The 23,574-nt window shown below is 36.1% G+C and overlaps 1 long non-coding RNA gene across 3 annotated transcripts; it reads right to left on the bottom strand.

The window, feature by feature from the left end:
• Positions 1 to 348: 348 nt before the first annotated feature.
• LOC129410010 (uncharacterized) lies at positions 349 to 23,554 on the bottom strand. Of its 3 annotated transcripts, none has more exons than XR_008632684.1 (4): positions 23,509 to 23,554; positions 22,445 to 22,498; positions 20,601 to 20,727; positions 349 to 648 (listed from the first exon to the last, which is right to left on the bottom strand). It is a non-coding gene; the product is annotated as an uncharacterized LOC129410010 (long non-coding RNA). The 3 variants fall into 3 exon arrangements; XR_008632685.1 differs by lacking the exon at positions 349 to 648 and adding an exon at positions 7,678 to 7,717; XR_008632683.1 differs by lacking the exon at positions 349 to 648 and adding an exon at positions 18,891 to 19,105.
• Positions 23,555 to 23,574: the final 20 nt, after the last annotated feature.

Raw genomic sequence — 23,574 nt, 5'->3', positions numbered from 1 at the left:
TAACTAGCCTTGTGATATGTTCAATTGCAATATACTAAGCAGCCAACCTACTAGCCCAAGAAAATAAAAAGAAGTGACAATGTCCATTTGGCCAAAGTATAAGATCAGTGCTGAACTGGTGATGCGTAAAGTCAACCTGGCTGACAAGATAAGGTAGCTCAAATTGTTGTAAATGTCATAATGTTATTGAATGCACTAACTTTTAAGTTTCTTCACAGCACAATGCAGACAGCGTGAAATTTGGTCCCTGTCATCTCCATGAGCCCCTCCACTCCCGATCTTGACTGTCACTCATTCGCTCGCCTCACTCTCTCATCAAGTCTCAGATGTGCTGCCTCCCTCCTAAGCCTTTATCCCCAGTCGCCCCTGATCATACAAATCTTGACCTGACATGAAATGCATAGACTTTAGGGTGAGATGCTGAATTTCCCATGGGAGATGTTACAAAGACACTGATTGGGTGCATTGGTTTTCTTTAATACTGACATTACAACTATCTCTGTTTTTGTACTGTGTGCTTTTATTCTTTTTTTCTTGGTTCTTCTTTGAAAGTCCTAATCTTCAAGCGCTGCTTTGAATGAGTGATCATAAGTGAATGGGAACAAAGATATGCCATACTTCCAAGTGAAATGCCTTCAGAAAACACATCTGTGGATGACAAAAAAAATGCCTGAATTATTTATGTGTACAAACAACTAGATGATGTTTAAAGCATAGTTTAACCACAAGTCTATTTGAAAGAGGAGAAATAAAACCTCTCTATTACAGGTTTATTTGAAAAGTGCATTTTATTATTGATTTGTCTGAACTCCATAATTGTAGCCACTGTCTTTTGGAAAATTGTGTCTGTAACAAATGTCCTTGCTTTCTTTTTGGAATGGAAATTGCAGCTAGTGTACCATACAACAGTGTCTGAGATAATAAATAAACACATTACTACATGTCTTAATTGTGAAAATCGTTTCTAAGCAATTTATAACGGACCCAAAGCTATTCCTGTTCCCTATTGTTAGCTTATATTAAAAGAAACCATTCATATACAAAATGTCAAAAATGTTTATAAAGCTGGAGCATTTTCTTACAAGAACTCATAGAGCTACTGTGAGCGGATGCAACAGATGTCAACTCAACTCCCATAATTTGGAGAATATAAAGGGATAATGTATGATCCAAATGGCAAACAGGACCTACTTAGAAATATGTGGAAAACATTTACTTTATGTATATTTTATTTTGGGATGTGAAATTCTGTGTCTCTGTGTTTATTGTTTATTTGTTTTTGAATGGGGACAGTTTTTGTGTGCTGTGTTTATTAAATGGTTAGAGCTATATTTATATTTTCTACTTTCAAGGAACCATTCACCCATTTGCACACTTATGATTCCCATAAGGCTCCAGACACAGAGCAAATATTATTCCTTTAAACCACACAATACAGCAGATCGGCAATCACACTTAAGGCAATGTGCTATGAAAGGAAAATAAGATTGCTTCATGCTTTATGCTAAAATGGCATAATTTTAAAAGGTGACATTTTTACATCTTACATAACACAATATTTGAAAATGTCAACGTCTAAAATGCATGAAGGTGATATGGCAAAGAGGAGAAGAGACACCCTGTCCACTTGGGGTCACTGTTCACATGATCATGCCCCCGCCCCCTCCACCTGCGACCTTCTATGGGACTAATCAATGGACATGTCGTCTGGTGGGAACCATCCGCGTGTCTGGGTGTATGGGAGAGGAAAGGAATAACAGCTGCACTGAACTGGACACAGGGGCTGCACATAGAAGGTCATTACAGTAATTCAGCTTTTAATGTGTCTAACCTTTTGACCTAAATATGTCCCTGTATGTGTGGACAAATAAGTGGCCCAAGAGCCAATGGTGGACCTCAGAACATTATTTTATAGTACTTGTCTGGCACTTGTTACTGAGGGAAAACACAGAGAATTATAGCTCATAGAAATTAGGTTACATCCGTGTAAGTCAATATGGTTATTTCATGAAAGTGTTCTACTTTACACCTCTATTTACCAAAACCAACTGAATAATGTAAAGGTAGTTTAAAGGTTCATTGAGTAACTTTTCTGGTACAGGTAGAGTAATTTGATTGGAATGTTCCACAGTAAGGCATTAAACTTATACTGGAAAACATTCAAGGCAAAACCACAACACTTAGTAACAAGTAGTATAGTACACCACTTGCACACAATTGAAATCACAGCCCCTAATTTCAATCCAGTTTGTACTATTCAACTAGCTTTACACGTACATTACAAGCAAGAAAAAAAAAACTTTAAGTGAGTGAGATAGTGAGAAACTGATGAACTGAATCTTTTAGAAAACAGAAGAAAATATTATATGAACAATTACTTAAATAAGCATATGAAAACAAACACTATACCATGGTGACCCATAGACAAGGTTGTAAAGTGTCCTCATGAGTGTAAACCATGTCCCTAACTTGTAGCACTTTATTGACATGCTGTTATTCCTCTTCTGTTTTCATTGGCTTTTATTGCATTCTGGGTAGAAATCAATTGAGGAACAGGCTGTCAGCACAGACTGTACTCCATAGAGAGAGGGGGAGAGAGAGGGAGAGAGGTGGTGAGTGTGAAAATTGTTGTTTCACAGAATAACAAGAGGAAAAAGAGGAAATTGGCTCTTATTATGTAGTATAACTGATAAAGCAGGTATTTTATATAATGCCATTTAAGATGAATAAGAGCAAGTTCTATATGGGAAGTCATTCCAAATGCTACTGCTATTAATACATGTTGTATTTTTACTTTTTATTTTAGGTCATATTTTCTTGTCAGTGAAAACATGCCTATAGATGCAGAAGAGGAAGATGGAGATTTGATGGGGGAGTAGACAGCCGTTCACAGGAACAGGCTTGAAGAAAATTACATAACTCATATTTGGCTTTATTAGGCATTCTTGGAGCATTGCATACACTGGCACACATGTATGCACTGGCCATTTTAATAGGTACACAAGGTACCAATGGAGTAATGCATGTAGTCCCACCACTTCACCATTTCTCTTTAATGGCACTATGTAACTTTTCTGGAAGAAGGTCAGCCACCTGCTTGTCTCCATGGAGATGTTACTGCTTTAAATGTTCCACAGCATGACCTTAAATTTGCATAAAGACAACGTTACATGTAAAATCTACATGGAGAGGTGACAGCACTCACAGTGAGGATATATGTATTTAGGCTTTAAAATCCTGTAATATGTTTAATGAAATGCTTCGAAACATTCCAGGCAAAGCGAAGACATATTCATGGAGAAAAGCCTACGATGTTACAGAGAAGTTACATTCCATTAACCTTTTAGGACTGAGTTTCAAACAAGATATAACTCCAACCTTGGGTGTACCTAACAAAATGACCTCAGATTGTTCATAGACACACCGCCACATGCACTATTCCACTCTTAGGTATACAGCTATAGTAAACAAATGCTACACTCCTCCGCTAGCATTTCCCCTGATATATCACCTGCTGTTTTTTGTTTTTCATATTGCATAAGCGTCTGGGAAAATATTTAGTGCGCCTCTGTGGGCTAGAGGCATATGTCTTGCTTATTTTTATTCACAGCTATTGAGGAATTGTGCAAGGCGTTTATTAATATCACACAAAGAGGATGATGTTATTAAGGAGAATGAATGCACTGAGATTTAAAAAATGAGGGATTATTAGATTATAACCTTAAAAAAGACATGCCATGACAAATGGGATTAGATGTATAGAAAGATGATTAACTAAATCCATTATACAAGTACAATAATGCAAAACGTTAAAATGCCAGGTACCGTTGCACAATGTTATGTTTGACTTCAATAAAGATACTGTGTTTTCAAGATTATGTTGGCTTCAATAATAGATAGGCCTATATACATTTCAACTGTTTAACATATCGTATTAGAAGACTATAGAGCAATGTTGCCAGTCTGACTTGAGACGCACTTTATTTTATTATGGAGCATATTTTACTGAACCTTCTCTACTGAATCTTTACTACTACCACAATCTATTTCTGCCAACAGACCTGAACTGTATGCAAGATTTTAGTTTTAAATGTCATAAATCTGACCTATCCTATGTGTTCCCAGATAAGAGGGAGCCATTTTCAAATTAAATATAGCTTTTAAATGTTCTGCTGATTTATTCTTCATTACAAAAACATTGGGCATGTTCAATTTATTTATCCTATAATTTGGTGTTTTTCAAACAGAAAGCAGAATGGGCCTAATTTGGGTTGCCATTTTAAATGCTGAAATCCAGTTGGTTTAAACATAAAAGGACTCTCAGTGCCTGCAAGTGCAGCCTCTGCAGCTCCCTGAGTGACTCCTGGAGGTTCTGAGCTTTCACATGAAGCAATGCCTGTCCGTATACTAACAATGAGGAAAAACATGTACATGTCCTCTATATGCACGATAGGCACTATAACCCAGGTTCAGATGTGATTAGTTCAGTTGTGACTCTTTTAAAACAGTGCAGCAGGTACAGTTCCTTTAAGGCAAACACTTGGAGCTATAAATAACCTCTTTGTGACCCATTCATTCAGTAATTGAGAGTCACTAAGCAACTAGGTTTTTTCAGTTTTCAGCTATTGAAATTAATACATCTCCATTAAAGGATGTTTTCATTTTAGAAACAAATCAATCATTTCAAAAGTAATAAGATATTACCTTTGAAATGATTATTGTATTTTCTTATTTTATTGTATTTTCTTATGTCATACTGTTGTTTTTGTCTATTGTTTATTATGATTCTTAATTGTTTTACTAGTTTTTATTTTCATAATAATGACTGGAGCTAAATAGAGAATATTTCACTTTCATGTAAATTTAGGTGCAGCACTTTGGACACTGTTATATATTTATGAAATGTGCTATATAAAGTGAACTTGGACTTTCTGTATTTTGAACAAGTGTGTGTTATGCATCATGTAATTTTAAATCATGTGTGCCATTTTCTGTAGTTACATGACTCCCTCACCTGCTGTGCCCTCAGCTGCACATCAGAACATAGTGTAACAAGAGGCAGTGAGACACCTAGTGGTGAGAACAGCCTTCAAATCTACTTTACATAGAAAATGCTGTTGAGCACTTTATAGTTTGCCCACTTTGATTGTACAGAATGAGGTGAAATGTTACCAAAGATGCAGAATGTTAAGGTAAATATTTTCATTTTCACTGTACAAATAGAATGTTCAGACAAAGAAGCCTTGAGCATGCAGCTCTAACAAGGATAAAGAAAAGCTCACGTGGCTTTTGAATGCAGAGGAGAGGTAACCTTGATGAGTTGATCCAGAACAGTTTGCGGAGGATTGCAGTTACAGAGGCAAAGAGATGTGGCTAATCTGCTGCAGTGGAGAAAAATACAGGAACTATGTCTGAAGAACATCAAGCTAAACTGACTAAAGATTATCAATACATATAATCAATAATTAATAATATATTCAATAAAGACCTTGCAAATAATTTCCAATGTATTTTGTCACATTTTAAACAGACCTTGGAGGCAGTCTGATTTAACCCTATTACTCCACGTACAAATTCTTATGGCTCAAGCATCAATAAATTTAAATATTTTTGTACTTACTGGACTATTGGGGCTCAGTATGCTGAAATACTAAAAAGTACAGTTGCTTTTTCAGTCATTTAACATGCCAGTTGTAAACAGCATGTCAACTTTTTCACTGTATTTAACATGCAAATTGTAACTTCCTAAGCAAATAGTTCTTCTTTGTGTTGTCAGTGCAAATATTGACAACTGGTCTGCTTGCTAGCTTGAAGAATGGGGAGCATTGGTGTACAGATTGGTGTCCACGCATTGAAAGAGTCCAGTATAGTGTGAGGAGGGCTTGGGTCTGTCCACAAAAGAGACAGATAGACCTGCCATCTGTAGAGTTTGGAGGAAAGAGGAAGCAACAGGATGCACATGATGGACAAGTATTGATTGGACAAACGCAATGAATGGAGATGGAGAGGCTGAAGTGGCTGAGGTTTTAGTGACTTCCTGTTAGAGGGAGTGCCATTACTTTATTAGCAGGCTATATTAACTTGTGTTCTCTTTGCATTTTATAATTTGGGTAAGACTTGGTTTATTACTATACCCAGAATGCCTTTTTTGGCACCTTCTACCTGGGGCATTGTGCCTGGAGTAAACTTAATAAACAGATGGTAAACACTGAATAAGTCATTAGCTGTGTTTGCGGGCTGCATATACTGTATGTGATGTGTTCTCCAAACCACAAACATGCACCATTTAAGTGCACACATAATGAGCTCCAGAGCACTTGAAAAAATTTATTATGTAAGATATCAACTAACAATATATTCAGGCCAAACATCTCTGCTATAGGTTCACTAGTAGTAGCAGTAATAGTAGTAGGAGCAGCAGTAGAAGTAGTAGTAGTTGTTCTTGTAATAGAAGTAGCAGCAGCAGCAGCAGCAGTAGTAGTAGCTGTAAGAGTAGTAGTAGTAGTAGTACCAGTTGCAGTAGTAGTAATAGTAGTAGTAGTTGTTGTTGTTGTAACAGTAGTAGCAGCAGCAGTAGCGGTAGTGGTAGTAGTAGTAGTAGAAGTAGTGGAAGTAGAATGCTTTATATCAGAAAATCTTCTGAGTAGGTTACTTCTGACAACTCTGGTAAAAGAATAAAAGAACAGACATTCACATACACTGCCCATAGTCTATATTAAAGTGTATGTGATTTGCTACTTGCCATTCATATTCACCATCCATGAATACCTTTGTACAAGTAGCAGTATTGTGCAAGGGAGGAGCAGAAGAAAAGAACCTGCAGAGACCCCCTCAGCATATAATTATTTCTAATGAGGAGTAATTGCTTGATCGCAAGGATGGGTAGCTCCAAATGGCCGCGTGGGTGTGATTTTCCTTATAAGGATGATTAAAAACAAACAAGACTGTCCGTACATTACCTACAAGTACGTGGCATTCTTTCACACTACGGTGCACTGGTAATTTCACTGACATGCTCCATTAGGCTCATTTGAATAAAACATACAAACCGGAAAATGCTGCTATAATCAAAGAGCTATTTTGAATATAGTGGCAATTGTGGTTAGAGTGAAAAAAATAAAAAAAATTTGCATATTTGTAAATGGATGGAAATTATGAGGAAAAATAAGTCATCACCTAAAATAGGTATAGTGTGAGGGATTGGTTTGGCATAAAACCATCAATAATTACATAACTATTTGCAATGGCAGGGGTAATTTACTGTGGTAACCCTGAAATTGCTCAAAGCACATGCATTTACCCCAGAACAACAAGACGCCCTGTTTGACTAAAATCTATTCTTTGACTGGCCATTGCGAGAGATGGTCAAAGTCTTAGTGATTGTCTGAGGTTTACTACAACAAAAAAACAGAAAAAAGGGACTTGATTTTTGTGCTCATTCAAATGAAAGCAACTTTTTACTCAGTCTACCTTGAATATTCTCTCAGTGGTAATATTAAGTGACTAAGACAACCAACATTAAAGACTGCCAAGAAAAGAGCTGCCCCAAACCACAGATCGGAGTATGGGACGCCCACACACAGTCTGCAGCTTAACACCATGAATTCATTGGGATTGTCTGCTTGTCTCATCAGCACTAGGCCTTTAGCTGTCTCATCACCCATCACAAAATCTTACCTTCCCCCTCACCAGCCAACTTCTCACCTCCTGCCCATCCCTGCAGAGGAAGACACAATAGTTAACTCCAACAATGGCTTCTGCAGCTCCTCCTCAAGTGGTCCAAATGTGTGTATCTCTTTTCTTTTGTATGTGAAACATATGGCCTTCTGACACAGTGGCCTGGAGGTCACACAGTAAAGGAATTCAATACATACTGAGGGAATCTGGGGGTCGTCTCTGGTTAAAAAACATAGTTAAAGGGCGCTCATGCTTGTAAGGCACACACCCACAGGCAGAGTGGCCATACATAATTAGATGAAATGTAGCAAATTGGCGGGTTGGTTAAGGTTCAAATTTGTCACTTTAATACATGACATTTGAAAATAAGACATAGATTAATGCCTTGATTACAATATTGCATATACGCATATAATATTGTACGCACCACAACACAAAACACATTTTTGTCTCAAAGTAGACCTTCTTGTTGAATTTTAATAGTTTAAAGGAAAAAGTTAGCTGAAATTCCTACTTTTTCAGGATGCTGTTGATTCACTGAGATGTCTTTTAATCATTTTACACAAAAACCAAGCTAAACTAAAACAATATTTGTAAATACTATATTTATCTTTAATCTTTAAACATTCACTTAAACAAATTCAAACTTCCCACAGAGGGAACATTTTCCTTTTACTTTATGCTTTATTATTATGAGATTCATCATAGTTTTGAACATGAACCATTTATCCATAAGTAAAAGTACTATTGCATGATTTGCATGCCAGCAGCCGCTTCCATATGCACGCAAATACATGTTAAAGGTAACGGTGAAAGACTGTTTGAGGCCAGAAGTTAGAGGGAGGGTCCAGGCCCCCACAACCCCTGATGCAAGAAGAAAAAATGGATGAATGAATGATTTAGGTTGAGACCATGTCTGGCAATATGTTCTCCATTGTGAGATGGTGCTTTTATGAAATGTTTTATTACCTACTTAAGTTTGTTGTAATAAAAAGGCCCTAAAACTGCAGACTCCATATGTTTCAGACAGGCCTCAGTCATATGAGGGGCTGGTCACATAGTGCACCCCAGGGAGATGTTCTCAGTGGGCTCTAGCCTCCCAGGGTGTTGGCCTGGAGGACTGGCTGCACTAAAACCAGCACAGATGTTGGTGTCAAACTGTGATAACTGAGGTACAACTATGGGCCTTGGAACAGTGCAATTATTCTGCAAGCATGATCCTGGACATGATTTTTGACACAATATTGAAAAGCATTCAATATTCAAATATACTTTTATTTTAAGATTTTCCCTTCATTAGGGATACCTCTTTAGTCCTTGTTTGAGAGGCTGAGATAAGCAAGAATACTATATATTTTTTAATGATTTAAATTATGCTGTAACGTTTTAAAGTACATAAAATGTAAATTATTGAACGTAATAATGAGCCTTTTTATTTCTAGAGGAACCCACAAAGTGCATAGCTCATGTGTTAGGTGTGTCAGGGCACATGCGCTTGTATTGAGGCCATATTAAATGAATATGTAAGTGATCCATCTCCTCTCCTCCTTTGGGACAGTGTCTGATCAGGATGTGATGCTGACATGGATGTATGAGCAAGAGCCGCGACATATGTCTTTAAGTGCCCTGGGACAAACCGGGTGAGAATGGGGATTCTCATTCAAAGCACTGGAATTTACATTTAGAAAGCTGCTATTAAGACACATACTCTTAACAGTCGTAACAGGCATGCTGGAGAGTGGAGGTTCCTCTACATCTAAATGTGTCCAGTACTGAATGAAAACAACAAATAAATCAATAAAATAAATAAAATAAAATAAATGAATCAATACATCTTATTATAATTGCTTCTCTATGGGGGACTTTTTACTAGTTAGATATCTTATTTGCTTAGAAAATCCACCTTGTGATTTCATGTAATAGTAGTTTTCAATTTTGATAGTTTTACCTTTAGTTGGCAGTTGACAATCTCTACTGAAAAACACAGCAAGTGCACTTGCTATATCACATGACATCACCAGGTGGAACAGAGTGTTTTTAGCTCGAGAGAAGAACACAGCATAAATTTGCAGGAATTGTGTGTTAAAATGTGTAAATGAAACAAAACACAATGCATTTTTGATTTGGAAACAACATTATAGTATAGGTCAAAAAGTAGCATAATACAAAGCCTTTAACCTGTAACTGTAAACCTGTAAATTGTTTGTATTATTTAATTTGATTATAATCTATTCCATCTCCTGTGCACATGGCATCCGGACACGTGTGTGTTCCTGTGCGTCACTGCAGTAAATCCATCTGTGCCATGATTCTAATAATGACTGGTGTATAGACATGAATTTCTGTGCTGTTGACAGAGCTCCCACCTCATGCACCTTGAGAATACATGTGGCCCCAGTGTCTCTTCCTGGTGATGTAGCTTCCTCTTGGGACCCTCATCATCACATCGGGACCATCTATCACTGTGATTGATCATCGTGTGGCCCCTCCTTTCCCCATTCCAACCCCATCTTGCTCACCCTCTCCGCCCACTCCCATTAATCACTCAGTCACACAGACAGGTAGCCGTGACATCATCCCATACTCCCCCACAGCGCAATGCTGGACAATATGAGAGGGATATAAACAGATGGGGTCAGCAAAATCTAATATGCAAGTTTGAAACAGTCTATTTTTATTACTGTTTGTTCCTTAAAGGGCCCATATTACGCTATTTTCTGATCTATGATATAATGTTGATTTCTCACCACAGACATACCTGGAGTTTTATTTTGTTTCATTCACACATGTTTAACACACAAACCCTGCATATTTAGGATGAGTTCTTCTCTCGAACAGAAAACACCACCTTGTTCCACCTTGTGATGTCATGGTAATTTAAGAAATGCTCCACCATGTTTTTAAACTCCATACACTTTCACTAGAACCATTTGGATATTTTCAGACCTGGAATTGCAAAAGAAAGTTTAACTTGAGAATTACTGCTTCATGACATCACAAGGTGGAACAAAGCATTTAGAGCTTTGGAGATGTAGACGGACTAATAATAAAGGTTTACTCAAATATGCGTGAATAAAACAAAACACAACTCCAGGTTTGTTTTTGAGGAGGTAACAGCATTCTAACATGCTCTGAAGCTCACAAGAGTCAATTTTGTATCATATAAGACCCTTAAAACTTTATGGACCAACATGGATTTTAAAAAAATGTATCATAAATCTCCAAAGCCATAATGACTGACATTGGCCACAACATAATACATAGCAAAGCAATATATGCCACCAAACCTCAATTGTATTAATCGTAATCAAAATAACAGATTTACAAAATGTACCAAACAAATCGTACAAAGCCTTAGACACGATCAAGAATTATCATGTGAAGTGGTAAAAACATTTTTTTGTTTTTTTTTGTTTTTGCTGTCTTATTTTGTCGTGAAATACTCATACTACATATTACAACTACCATTTTGTTTCTCATGTTTTATTTTGATCAATTGTTAAAATTTTGGTATTAAAATAAATAAATAAGTAATCAAAAACTGTGGTGGACAAAGGTACTGTAGGTTCTGTAGCTTGCTAAAGTCATATTGAATTGATATGGGACCTTAATTTAGAGGTAAATGTACCCATGTACCCATTAAGTTATACTGTACCTTAAATTATTGGATAAGATGATTTACTGCCCCTTGTGACTGAATATAATATATAGATAGAATAGAAGCTACAGGTCTTCCTTTGGCACAGGTTATGGATACAGACTTGAACATTACGTCAGATATAACTATTTACATTTTTTTGCTATCACTGAAGCAGACACACAACCAACAAAGCAAAAACCCAACTCTGTTCTCATGGTCTGATGATAAAGATTTCAGCCTTTATCATAACTGAGAAAAATACATAAATACTACCAAACAAGATTGCTTCCTTCAGCTATCCACATTACTCACATGCTCAACTGTGTGGTTTTCACTTCTGATTATTTCAAGGTCATATAGACATTTGCTGTAAAAATGATGGCTCCTGTCCTCTCATCACCTGTTGCTGAAACAATATGGCGGTTTTGTTTGGATATCCAGTGCCATCTGCTTTGAACTTCTGTGTCATTACTTATACATAACTTGTTCCTTTCATGAAGCACTGTTCAGCTATCAAAGGCATTTCACATCAAGGAAAGCATTTTTTGAGGAACTTTTGAAAATTACAAGAGGACTGAAGGATGTTACAGCCCTTCACAAAAGTATGTAAGATTCTGGACAAAATAATAATAATAATAATAATAATAATAATAATAATAATAATAATAATAATAATAATAATAATAATAATAATAATAATAAGTCTATTGTAACACTGATTAATGGTTCATTTCATGTATTTTCCAATAGATCCATGGTATCTTCTTAGACTTTCCTTTCTGGCATTCCGTCCTAAATAACACAGGGCTGCCCCCTTGTGGACAGGGTGTTTTATTTTAGAAGGTCAATGCAATTTTATTTTTTGTCGACAGGTGGTAGCAACGATCTAAATTAAGTGTAGTTGTCGTAACCTGAAGCTTTCAGACGAGAAACAAATATAAAAAACTATGATCTGCATGTATGTTGTTGTTCATTTGTCACATACATTTACACATTCTTATTTCTGTAGGTTAAAGTAGGTATTTTATTTTATTTTTATTTATTTTTTTGCAGGGTCCATATTACACTTTTTTTTTTTTTTTTTTTTTCTTGTTACGTTTAAACTGTTTATCCCAAAATATAACAAAACATGGAATTGTTTTTGTTTCATTTACACATATTTAACACACAAACACAGCATATTTAGTTAGGATGAGTTCTTTTCTCAAAGGGAAAACACACTCCAACTTGTGATGTGATGAAGTAATATAGGACATCCTCCACTGTGTTTTTCACACACCTTCACGAGAATCATTTGGATAATTTCATCCCTGGAATTTCTAGTCTCCGCAGAACAAAAGGAAAAAGATAGCTGTTAATTTGAAAATTACTGCTTCGTGACACAAAAAGATGGAACAGAGCATTCTGAGCTTTGGAGATGCAGACATACTAATAATAAAGGACAACTTTTTGATGAGGTAAAAGCATTTTAACATGGCTAAAGCTCAGAAGTGTCAATTTTCTGTAATATGACATTTAATTTGTATTCAATTTCACATTCTTGTAAATAGTATATGGTATTAGTAGGCTTATTCAATTCCAATTCTAGAATAAATCAGTAAATTTGTAATTATTTAAAAATTGGGGAACAATGCCTTCATTGCTTTCATTCCAAGATCAAAATTTTGGTCATTTCCACATCTGCAGCTCTACAAATCCATCAGACAGGAAATGGTTAATGATTATTGATAATTATTCAGTTAAGTGCTTCTTGGTGGTTTGAGGTCACATCAACGTTACATCAATAAATATATTTCAGCACTTACAAAGCCATACCCATAGACTTTTTAAATCTACTATACTGTACAAATGAACCTCCACGTGTACTAGCTAGAGCCACAGGCTGCTCTTTTGGTTGTCCTGCATGACCATTAAGGCTGTCCCTGTCCCTTGTCCCACTTATTTAAAGACATATGTTTATCCTTTTAATACAAAGTGAAATTACTTAAATAAAAAGTTAATTTACATAGAAAACTTTTTTTTTCCTCGGAGAGAAATCATCAATGTTTGGATAAAGCCTATGATTTTTGGAGTTGCTATGTTGGCCTCTATTCCAATCACTCATGTGCATTATGATTAACACAAAAAATCATACTGTTTTACTGTAGTTATTATTTATGAACTTACTTCCAGAGTCTGTCTCTCTGTGTCCCATCAAATTCATTAACTTGTCCCCCTTTTTGTACAATTTGAGGTGGTCACTCCACTTATAGCCTATCTATTCTGTCCCCTTCTATTTTGTGTGCTGGGGGGTGGTGAGTGACATGCCACTGGATCATAGGAGCGCTCAGCAGTTCACACGTCACAGTTTCCATTCCAAACATAAACAGCATGCCTCCCCCTGACTCCATACCCGTACACAGAACTTCCAGGGCACTGTTATAACACTCCAGCTGTTGGGTCCAACCGTCACTGTCAACCATCTCCACATATATAGGTCCAATGATCACCTGATGCATAGCCAACACCAATAACATAATTTAACCTAAAGATTCCCTAAAATGTGACGTCATCAGTAAGGTCAAGGTAAAAGTGTAATATTTATTGTGTTTTTAATTATTAACTGATAGCAAATCTGATTGGATTTTTTCTTTATAAAAATCTGCTGCAGTTTTGAATTTACAGTATAAATGTTGATAAGTTTGCTTGTTTTTTACATAAAATAGGAAAATTATCGATTTTCTAGCCTCAAAAATTATAATTGAGATATATGACAATCTTCATTTTTATAATTTTCACAATTTAAGATGCCTCCATTCTAAAATGTAGATTTGACTTTCAAAGGGTCTGTTCTCTGATCAATAGGTGGCATTGATCTTTTTAACATTGGTGTACATAGTTTGACCTATAAGGTAGACTCTGTAACCTTCAAAAGTCATTAGTGTGTGGCGTTACTGATACCACAAGTACACCTACTACTATACTGTGAACCAAAATAAACACTCTAATCTCACTGAAGAGCAATAAACATCTTAAAGCTGTAATTAAAATCGCCATAGTGTTCTCGATAAGATAAGAGAGTGTTTGATGACAAGACTGACTTTTGCACTAGATCTGAAAAAAAAATTGGAAAGTTCCATATCCCTGCCTTCAAAAGTGGACTTTGGTCAAAAGTGATTTGGGATTATAATTTAACTTGTGAGTAATTACTGCCACGTGTTTATAAAAGTGGAAGTTGAAGCAATATTGAGCTGGAGCTGAATATGGTGCTGATGTAACATACATTACTAACATTTAGGCCTGTCATGATAATTACTATACTGACTCATAGTTTTTGGCTATATGATATGACTCGAGCTGTAGAATGAATAACTTCCATGACTCATTACAGAAATTTGCTCTTTGGTTATTGCGTATTATTATCAGTATTATCATTTATCGTCTATTTTCTTCAGCAATACATCACACTTAAAAAATTGTTATCGTGACAGCCCTACTTAAATTCTTAATTACAGAAATGCCACATATTTAGTATTGTTGCAAAAAGGCTCTGCTCTAAGGTCATAGGGTACAGTTATGCTATTTATTATTATTATTGTTTTATTTTTTTCATCTTGCCCAACTTGTGTCTTAATATGTGCTGATATTTCAAATTGTCTGTTCTTTCTAGTTATCATGATAAGAATGGTGAAAAGTCAGTAATGGGGAGTCACATCTTCCATACCACCACGTACCTACATGTAAATATTGCGTACTGGACGTTGCTCCATCATTATACAAACTAGAATGATAAGAGCACTTTTACCTATAGTCCGAGACAGCGACCTCAAATACACACTCTACTGTCTGTCTCTGTATGATGAACAAACTGAATGATAACAGCTCGACCAATTTTATTTCCACTCGACATCATCTGAAAATATACTGCTGTGGATTTAAAGGAGCACTGTGTAACTTTTCAGATAGAGGGTAGTACTTCCTTGTGTCCACGGAGATCATATTACTTTGCCTGGGATGTTCCACACTATGGCGTCTATTTACATTTATTCACTCAATTGCTTCTGTTTTATTGCCCAAAAATACCATCAAATACTTAAATTCTTATTGTGAGTGGGGTCGCCCTTCCAAAGATCTGACCTCTAACTTGGCCTGGTGATGCTACCTACTTTTCTTCATGAAGACAGATAAGTTTAATGCCATATTGTTGAAAATTCTAGGCAAAGCAATTACATGTACGTGCTTAAAGGTCTTATATTACTCAAAATGGACTTTTAGGAGCTTTTAGCCATGTTATAATGTTGTTACATTGTCTCAAAACATATCTTTCATTCACATCTATCTACATCTCCAAAACTCTGAATGCTCTGTTCCACCTCATGATGTCATAAAGCAGTAGTTTTCAAGTTAACAGCTACATTTTACCTTTTGCTCAGTAGAGATTGGCAATTCCAGGGCAGAAACGGTCGAAATGATTTGAGTGGCGGTGTATATGTGTTTAAAAACATAGTGGAGCACTTGCTGTATTACAACATGACATCACAAGGTGGAGCAGACTGTTTTCAGGTTGAGAGAAGAACTCAGTGTAAATATGCAGGGTTTGTGTGAATGAAACAAAACACAACTCCAGGTAGTTTTTTGATGAGAAAATAACATCATAGCATGGCTCAGAAAGTAGTGTAATATAGGCCCTTTAACTTGTCTATACTTTGCAGGAAAAAGCGGTCTTCATTTTGTGCATATGCTTTTTGGTCTGAAACGTCAAGAACATTCTGACCATTTGAAATCATTAGGCACGAGTCATACAGTTGTCATACAGTTGTCATACAGTTGTCAATTTAATCCAAATGCTGATCATGGGCCACAATCAAAGAAATAATTCAGTCAGATACATTTGAAAAATAATTGTAAATGAAATTCACAATTTGGTAAATATTATAACAGAAACCAGAAAACTAACCAGTAATTATTTTCTAAAATCCAGAGTCATGTTTAGTGTGTAACTGCGTCAGTAGAGTTCAGTTTAAGTGGAAGAGCATGATTGATCAAAAACAAAACAAAACATTGAATTCATGCAAACTTCTACATGCTACACTTGTCTGTGCCAGAATTATTCCAAGTTATGCAAAGTGTCATTTTGTCATGTTTATGTTGCTGTTCCTGTTTGGTGTGATCCCCGGGCAATAATCAATGTTGTTTTGATATAAATCAACAATGTTTCCCACAGTTCTCATGTGGTTATTCTTTCCAAGTGCCAAACCCCTTGAGCATTAAGATCTAGATAATGTAATGTTGATAATAAGAAAGAATACATAGCTCGTGTTACACATATCCCACTGTCCATTGCTCTGTGGTTCTGTGCAACACGCAGAGGCTGACCCTGTTCCCCTCTTTTCAAGTTTGTTGTACATTTCCATTTAGCTTATATCTGCATTGTTTCAGTGAAGAATGTCAAGGCAGTAGAATCTCAAGGTGTCATATTTGTAGAAGTAGTTAATGCAAAACCAACTTTCACTGTCACCATCATGTACAACTAAACTGCCACATTGCTGAAATGTGTCCGTTGTCATCTGATTCCAAAGGGGAGGAAGAGTCACACAGGTTGCATAGTTTTGGAAAAGAAAAGTAATACCAACTGAGATTTTTCTGACATGGTTTGTGCTTAATTTTTTTCTAAGGCCACAAATAGGGATGTCATTATGTAAAATTTTAATCACAGTTTCACTATTATTTACAATTACTGACACACTACAAAACAAGTGAAATCCTTAATTTTCTTTCATTCTACCCTCTCCTCTACAAGGCGGCCAGTGTTATAAAATTACAAATGCAAAAGTGAAGTTATTATGATATACACAGCCACATACAAAAAATTATATATTTAGGCATATGTTTTTGAAGTAGAGCCACTTAGAATGACAATTAGACAATTAGAATGATTTTTGTTCCTTTATATTGTGTGATTATATTGTGACCGCAACAATCACAATCAATTAACCTAATAATCTTCCCCAATCATCCCTAGCCACAGGAGACATATAAAATTCAGTTCATTCTATTAGATATATAGTGTATCAAATGGACAGGGTAAACCTCATTGTCTAACACAATTTAAAGCATGTCTTTTCAATACTAGTATGACCAGACAGACAACATAAACACAGTGACATCATCAGTCTGGACCAAATGTCACCGTGTCAACAAGGTCAGTTCATTCTGATACCGTTGCTCAGGTTCAATGTTCCCCATACTCCGCCACACAGACAGGAAGAATGGACTTTGAACGCATCACCCCAGCTTCCTACACACATGTGAGTGCAAGTGTAAGTCTTAATGATTTGTTGTAAGAATTTTGTAATATTTTCATAATAAACCTAATTTGGTCTTTCTCACGCCACTTCTGGATGCCCCTAGCTTGCAATGGAACAAACAGCTTTCAAAATTCTGGCATCAAGAGACATTAACTTCTTAAACTGTCCATTCTTTTGATTGAAATGTCTACGCATTCATGTTCAGATTTATACATTTTTTTAAAAAGACAAATGTAGAAGCAAAAAACATAGTAGTAGTGGGGAGTCCTCCTTGCCAAACATGGTGGTAAAACTAATCAAACTATTGCTAAATGCTACATACCACAGAAATATTACAACTGAACAAAATTTAAGTGTGTCTCTCATCTGAGCAGTTTTCTATTTAGTATAATGTACAATGTGTAAGGCAAAAGTCTGTTTTAAATCAGTTATCACACTTTTGAATTGAATCCTATGACTACATGTGCAATCTCTTCAGTGCACGTGACTGGTTGCTGCCCACACTAAGAGATTTGTAAATATAAAATCTATTCACTGCCTGTACAAATATTTATTTACTAGTGCACAAGGGTGTAGATGGATACATGTTAGTACAGGAAGAAGTATGAGATTGGTCTTGCCCTTTGGTAATTAGCCCTTCAGGCTGGAAGGCTATGGCAGTTATAGAGTCTATTCACTGCCAGATTCAATAGAAACAAACTTAACACATAATAACACATAATAACACATAATTATATATTTGAATGCATCACAACAAGTGTGTGAGTAGATCTTGTGTTGACAACAAAAATAGCTCATGAGCATTTGTTTTACGTTGTGTGATCGTGACCACCTGTTACTTGGAGATAGCATGATAACACAACGTAATACTTCAATGAAAGAGAGTACTTTCAGTCTACAGCTGAATCATTTTGTAAAAATAACTAATTATGTCTCTTCTGATAAGCATTGTGATTAGATTAGCAATTTATGTATTAGTACAATTCTCTTAAGTTCACATTTAAGTTTCAAGTGCATTTACATTTGCGAGAAGTGCTCAACTTATACAAGAATTACATTCATTTCAGAACTTGTTTGTAGAAGCGTAAATTAGAGTTAGACAGGATTTTCTTGTTGTAAACATTCAAAGAGCAATTTCGTTTTGATTGGAATCTCTTGCTGCCCTAATTCAGTCACCAAAGAAGAACTTACTATTACCTTTTCCTGACCTAGAAAGTGGTAAACAAAACATTTAGGGAATTACAGATTGCCTTCTGGTTTTAATCCCTAGTTTGTCCATGTTCAGTATATTTGCTATGCCAGTTGTAAGCAATGCATGCATTAAAATACCTGTGTCTTATTTATGTTTGCAGAAGGCTATTTATCCCCTCCCCTTTAGATTTTCCATGCCACCTGAAGCTGTGTGTGTCCTAAATCTGAGATGACGCAGACAAACCCGGACCTTGTGAACACCCTCTGCATTCAAGGCATTGCAGCGCTCCCTCCACCTTTCACACCAGCCCTGTTTGGAAACAAATACGAGCTGTGACCCTTTGGATTCTATGGACAAAAACACAGCAGCACAATTCCATATTTTATAGTCGAATGACCATCAGCTAGTCAACAAACAACTCAAGGTGATTCAGGGTAGCAAAGTGCCCACACAGTCATGTGAAACACTAAAGACAACATAGGCAAATGCCAGACAACTTTTAAAGCTTTTCCATTGCCACTGTGTTCCGTCTGTTTTTAGTAAGGATGGAAAGCACTATGCGACTAGTATATATCTGCAGGATACTGTTACTGTGTTTTGAAATGAAAACAACAACAAAACCAACAACAAAAAACAATACAGACATAAATAATACTTTTCTATGACAAATGTTTTCAGATGGAGAGTGTGGCACCTGCTCATCTCCATGGTGATGTTACTGCTTTGCCAGCAACATTCCAGATGATGCCATCAGGCCAAGTTATAGGCCATAGCACACTGTTCACCTTCTCCCCCAAATATTTTCATATTGCATTTGAGACAGGCAAAATATTTTTTTGTTCGTTTTTTGGTCAGTTTGGTTTCTTAGCATATAAGCTTTTACATGAAAACAACTAAATTGTCTGCTCTGCACTGAAAGATGTCTAAAAATTTTATTTAATCTAGTTGTATCCATATTATAATAATTATATGAGGCAGTTTTCACCCATAAAAGTAGCACGTACATAAACCAAACCTCCAAATCTTGAACTTAACAAGATTTTGACAAAATGTACAGAAGGACTTTTTGTCCATGCTTGATTTGTTACAGTTTTAACTCCAAAAAAGAGATGAAATTAGAATTTTTAGGGAAATTTTAGGGAAAGATTTTTTTAACATTTTTATATATTCTCTTACAGAACAATGCTACTACAATTACAAGAGTACTACAATTATTAGCTTTTACAACTACAACAGATGCAACTACTACGGTTACTAATATTGCTAAGTAAAACATCTCTCCTTCCTCCATGCAAGTTTATTCTTCACCAACTGTGTAAGTATCCCAGGAATTTTCACCACTTTCTCTCTTTTAAATACACCAAGTATTCAAGACAAGACTAAAAGCCACATCCAGGCCATTGTATCTGCAAATTAAAGAGCTCATTCATTCTGTACTCTAGGTCTGCCAAGCACTTCATAACATGTGTTCTGTCCTTACAGGGGCCCAAGTAGGACAGGTAAAGTGATCCTTGAGAAATCTTGTTTGCGGATTGTTTGGGATTTAGGCTGAGTATCCAGGGAATCTCGTGATAGAACAAAATAGAAAAAGATTGGATTTCTCTCAGAACAGAGGTCTTCTATTTGAATAAGCTTGGACACTGGACAGTGGGATGGTTTATCTAGCTCTTGATAAGCTTTTGGTTTAGATTTCTTGTTATGTCATCAGTGGTCCATCTGAGGGAAATCTGCATTTCCATGTGTTAATTCTCACAGCAATCTTAAAATGTTTCCCCATAGAAGGAATGGATGTGGGATAGTTTACCTCTGGTATGTCTTCAAGTGTTGGCCCTGTGACATTCCTAGGACTTATTTTCCATTGTCCAAGAAGTATCCCCAACCTGGCTGGAGTACATAGTGGAAGGCTATCTTCCACCATGTAATCTTGACACCTGTAAATTAGTAAAGGACCCATATTACTCTATTTTCTGATCTGTCGTTTACTCTTACTTAGAGTTCTGTTTGGTTTCATTCACACATGTTTAAAACACAAGCTCTACAAATTTAGGCTGATTTTTTCACTCAAACAGAAAACACTTGTTCCATCTTGTGATGTCATGTAATACAGAAAGTGTTCCGATGTGTTCTTAAACTTCAACATACACCCTCACTAGAATCATTTCAGGAACTGAAAAACTGTCAAAGGAGCCGTTAAGTTGCAAACAACCACTTCATGACATCACAAGATGGAATAGAGCATTGTGAGCTTTGGAGATGTAGAAAGAGCAAAAATAAAGGGTTACTCAAACATGTGAAGGAAACCAATCACAGCTCCTGGTAGGTTTTTGAGGAGATAACAACATACTAACATGACATGGCTCACAAAAGTACATACAAAAGGCCAATATAACCATACCAATATATCAAAGAATTGCCATAAAACTGAGTGAACTGTCAAAATAATATTTATTTTTGTATAATTTGTTTATAATTTCTTGTAGTTCTGTCGTCACGTACTGTTTACTAACACACCTTCACTAGGGCCATGACTCCTTATCTAATCTAGAGCGTATTGACACACATCGATTTGTTCAAACTATTCAAAACTCACAGCTCACAGGGTTGGAACACAGTAAGAGTGCACAGTTGGCAAAGGGGTCATAGTTTGGAATGAAATGAAAAGTTGAAGATAGTGACAGGCCGCCTTAAATTGTTCTATCAGTATTGATGTGATTTGGCAGAACAGTCTGAACTTGACAGCTAGTTAATAATCAACTTATTTTTCTTGTGAAGTAGAATAATCCTATCATAAGTATTTTATCTGGGCAGTTAAAGATGCACTATGAAACTTTTTTGGTTAGTGGTCCATCAGCCTGCCTCCATGATATTATTCTTTTGTCTGAATTGTTTCTCAATAAGGAAGTCAACTTGTCTATCTCACTGGAGCCAAACAGGCATTAACACTTCACCATGTTACATCTTATATTTTGGAGAGGCAATCCCAATCACAGCAAGAATACAAGTTTTCAACATATTTTTGAGCAAAAAATCCCTGTGATTGAATAAATACAGAATAGATGTGTTTAATGCCATATAGTGGATCATTTCAGACAAGTTTAGACAATTGGAGTTGGATGTCTCCAGTAACATTATTGACCAATTAGAGCAGGGGTTCTCAAAATTTAAGGGCCCTAACCCCCAAAATAACCATGCAACTGACAAGGACTACCACTGCAAAATAACCTTCTTTAATAATTGCTAAAATTTTGAAATCAGATTTAATTGTGTATATTTTGTTGTGTTATTTGACACTTTGTTAAAAATAGATCGATTGCAGTGACATTAATCATTTAAAAATTATATCTTCCAATTCATCTTGCAACCCCAAGCTCAGTGCCTCGTGATAGGAACTACTGGTTTAGAGGGAACTCCACATGTGTACACAACCCAGGGCGGTGTGTATGCTTAACTAAATACAGAATATATAGGCTACATTCTAAACTTGCCTCTATCATAAAAAAACTGTAGAACACATCAGAGAGCTCACAGATGCAGGCAAACCATGTAAGAAAACCTGTTTAATTTACAAACCATGATGGATATTCTGTTTGCTGCAATCAACCAAAGAAGTTAAATACTGTAAATAAAAATAGAATTAGGTTGCCTCACTTTGAAGGTCGATCAACAAGAGACAAGACAGCAGGAGGTCCTGGTCATTTTGATCTGTGAATACATTTGAAGAAAAATACTATATATGCAGCAAATCATTTTGGGACCATACTGAACATGTAAATCTACTTTCTGTCTGTTTGTAAATGTAATATAAATTAAATGCAAATTTTTATATAGCGCCTCTTGCAATGATTGTTGTCCCACAGGTAAGTTAATGTGAGATGAAAAAATGCCATAGACCTATATTATATTAATATTAAAGTAAATGATGTAAAAGACTCAGAGATTACATAAAACTATGACTATGTGCTGTCAAACCAGTGGGCTACTTGTTCGATATAGGATACATAGAAAAACATATCCTCCTGGGACTCGAAGAAAAACAGTGTATTGCAACATATATTTTTTTATGATTTTTCTGTGTATTTGGAGGTAAATGAACATTTTAGCATTTACATTTTGTTAATTTTATTTTTATTTATTATTTTAAGACGTGCTCTGTAATGGACGCTGGGGACATTTTGGTGTTAAATCCATGTGACGTTAGATTAACAATAACAACTTTTTTGATGACCAACATTTCTGACAAGCTTCTACAGTCACCTCAGGTTTTTAGACTCGCTTTTAATTTCTTTCTCTTTTTTACAGTGCAGCCACCAACTAATTCCTGTTGATTTTTTTTTTTATTTTATTTTTTTTATCCTGGTACCCTATAATGTCCCAGCCCTGTTTAGGCAGAGGAACATAGACTCCCCATTAAGAGTCTATCTCAAAACACATAAAAGATTGACTGGTTAACTCAATGTCCACTATAAAGGACAAAATGAATGGGCCGGGTCTCAGGAGGATACAGCGTAGGCCCTATTAAAACACAAGTTTTAAGATGTTGACCTATGCAGTTATGTGATTTCTTTTCAGATTTGAATTAGCCTACACTACACAAATCTAAGATAGCTACGCTGCTGTTGTGTGCCCTAAACAAAAAGGTAAACATTTTCTACTTTATCAGTATAGACTGGGTTTCTCGGCGGTATATTTTCATTGGATGCCTTTTATCTTACCATAGCAGCAGTGCTCATGTGATGGTGACGGTGTGGCGCTGCCCCGTGGCCCTGGAGGGCGGGGTT

The sequence above is a fragment of the Boleophthalmus pectinirostris genome, unplaced genomic scaffold, assembly GCF_026225935.1.
Source record: "Boleophthalmus pectinirostris isolate CB_2022bp ecotype Guang Dong unplaced genomic scaffold, ASM2622593v1 HiC_scaffold_21, whole genome shotgun sequence".
Lineage (NCBI taxonomy): Eukaryota > Metazoa > Chordata > Actinopteri > Gobiiformes > Gobiidae > Boleophthalmus > Boleophthalmus pectinirostris.
This window is presented reverse-complemented; position numbering and strand designations above follow the sequence as displayed.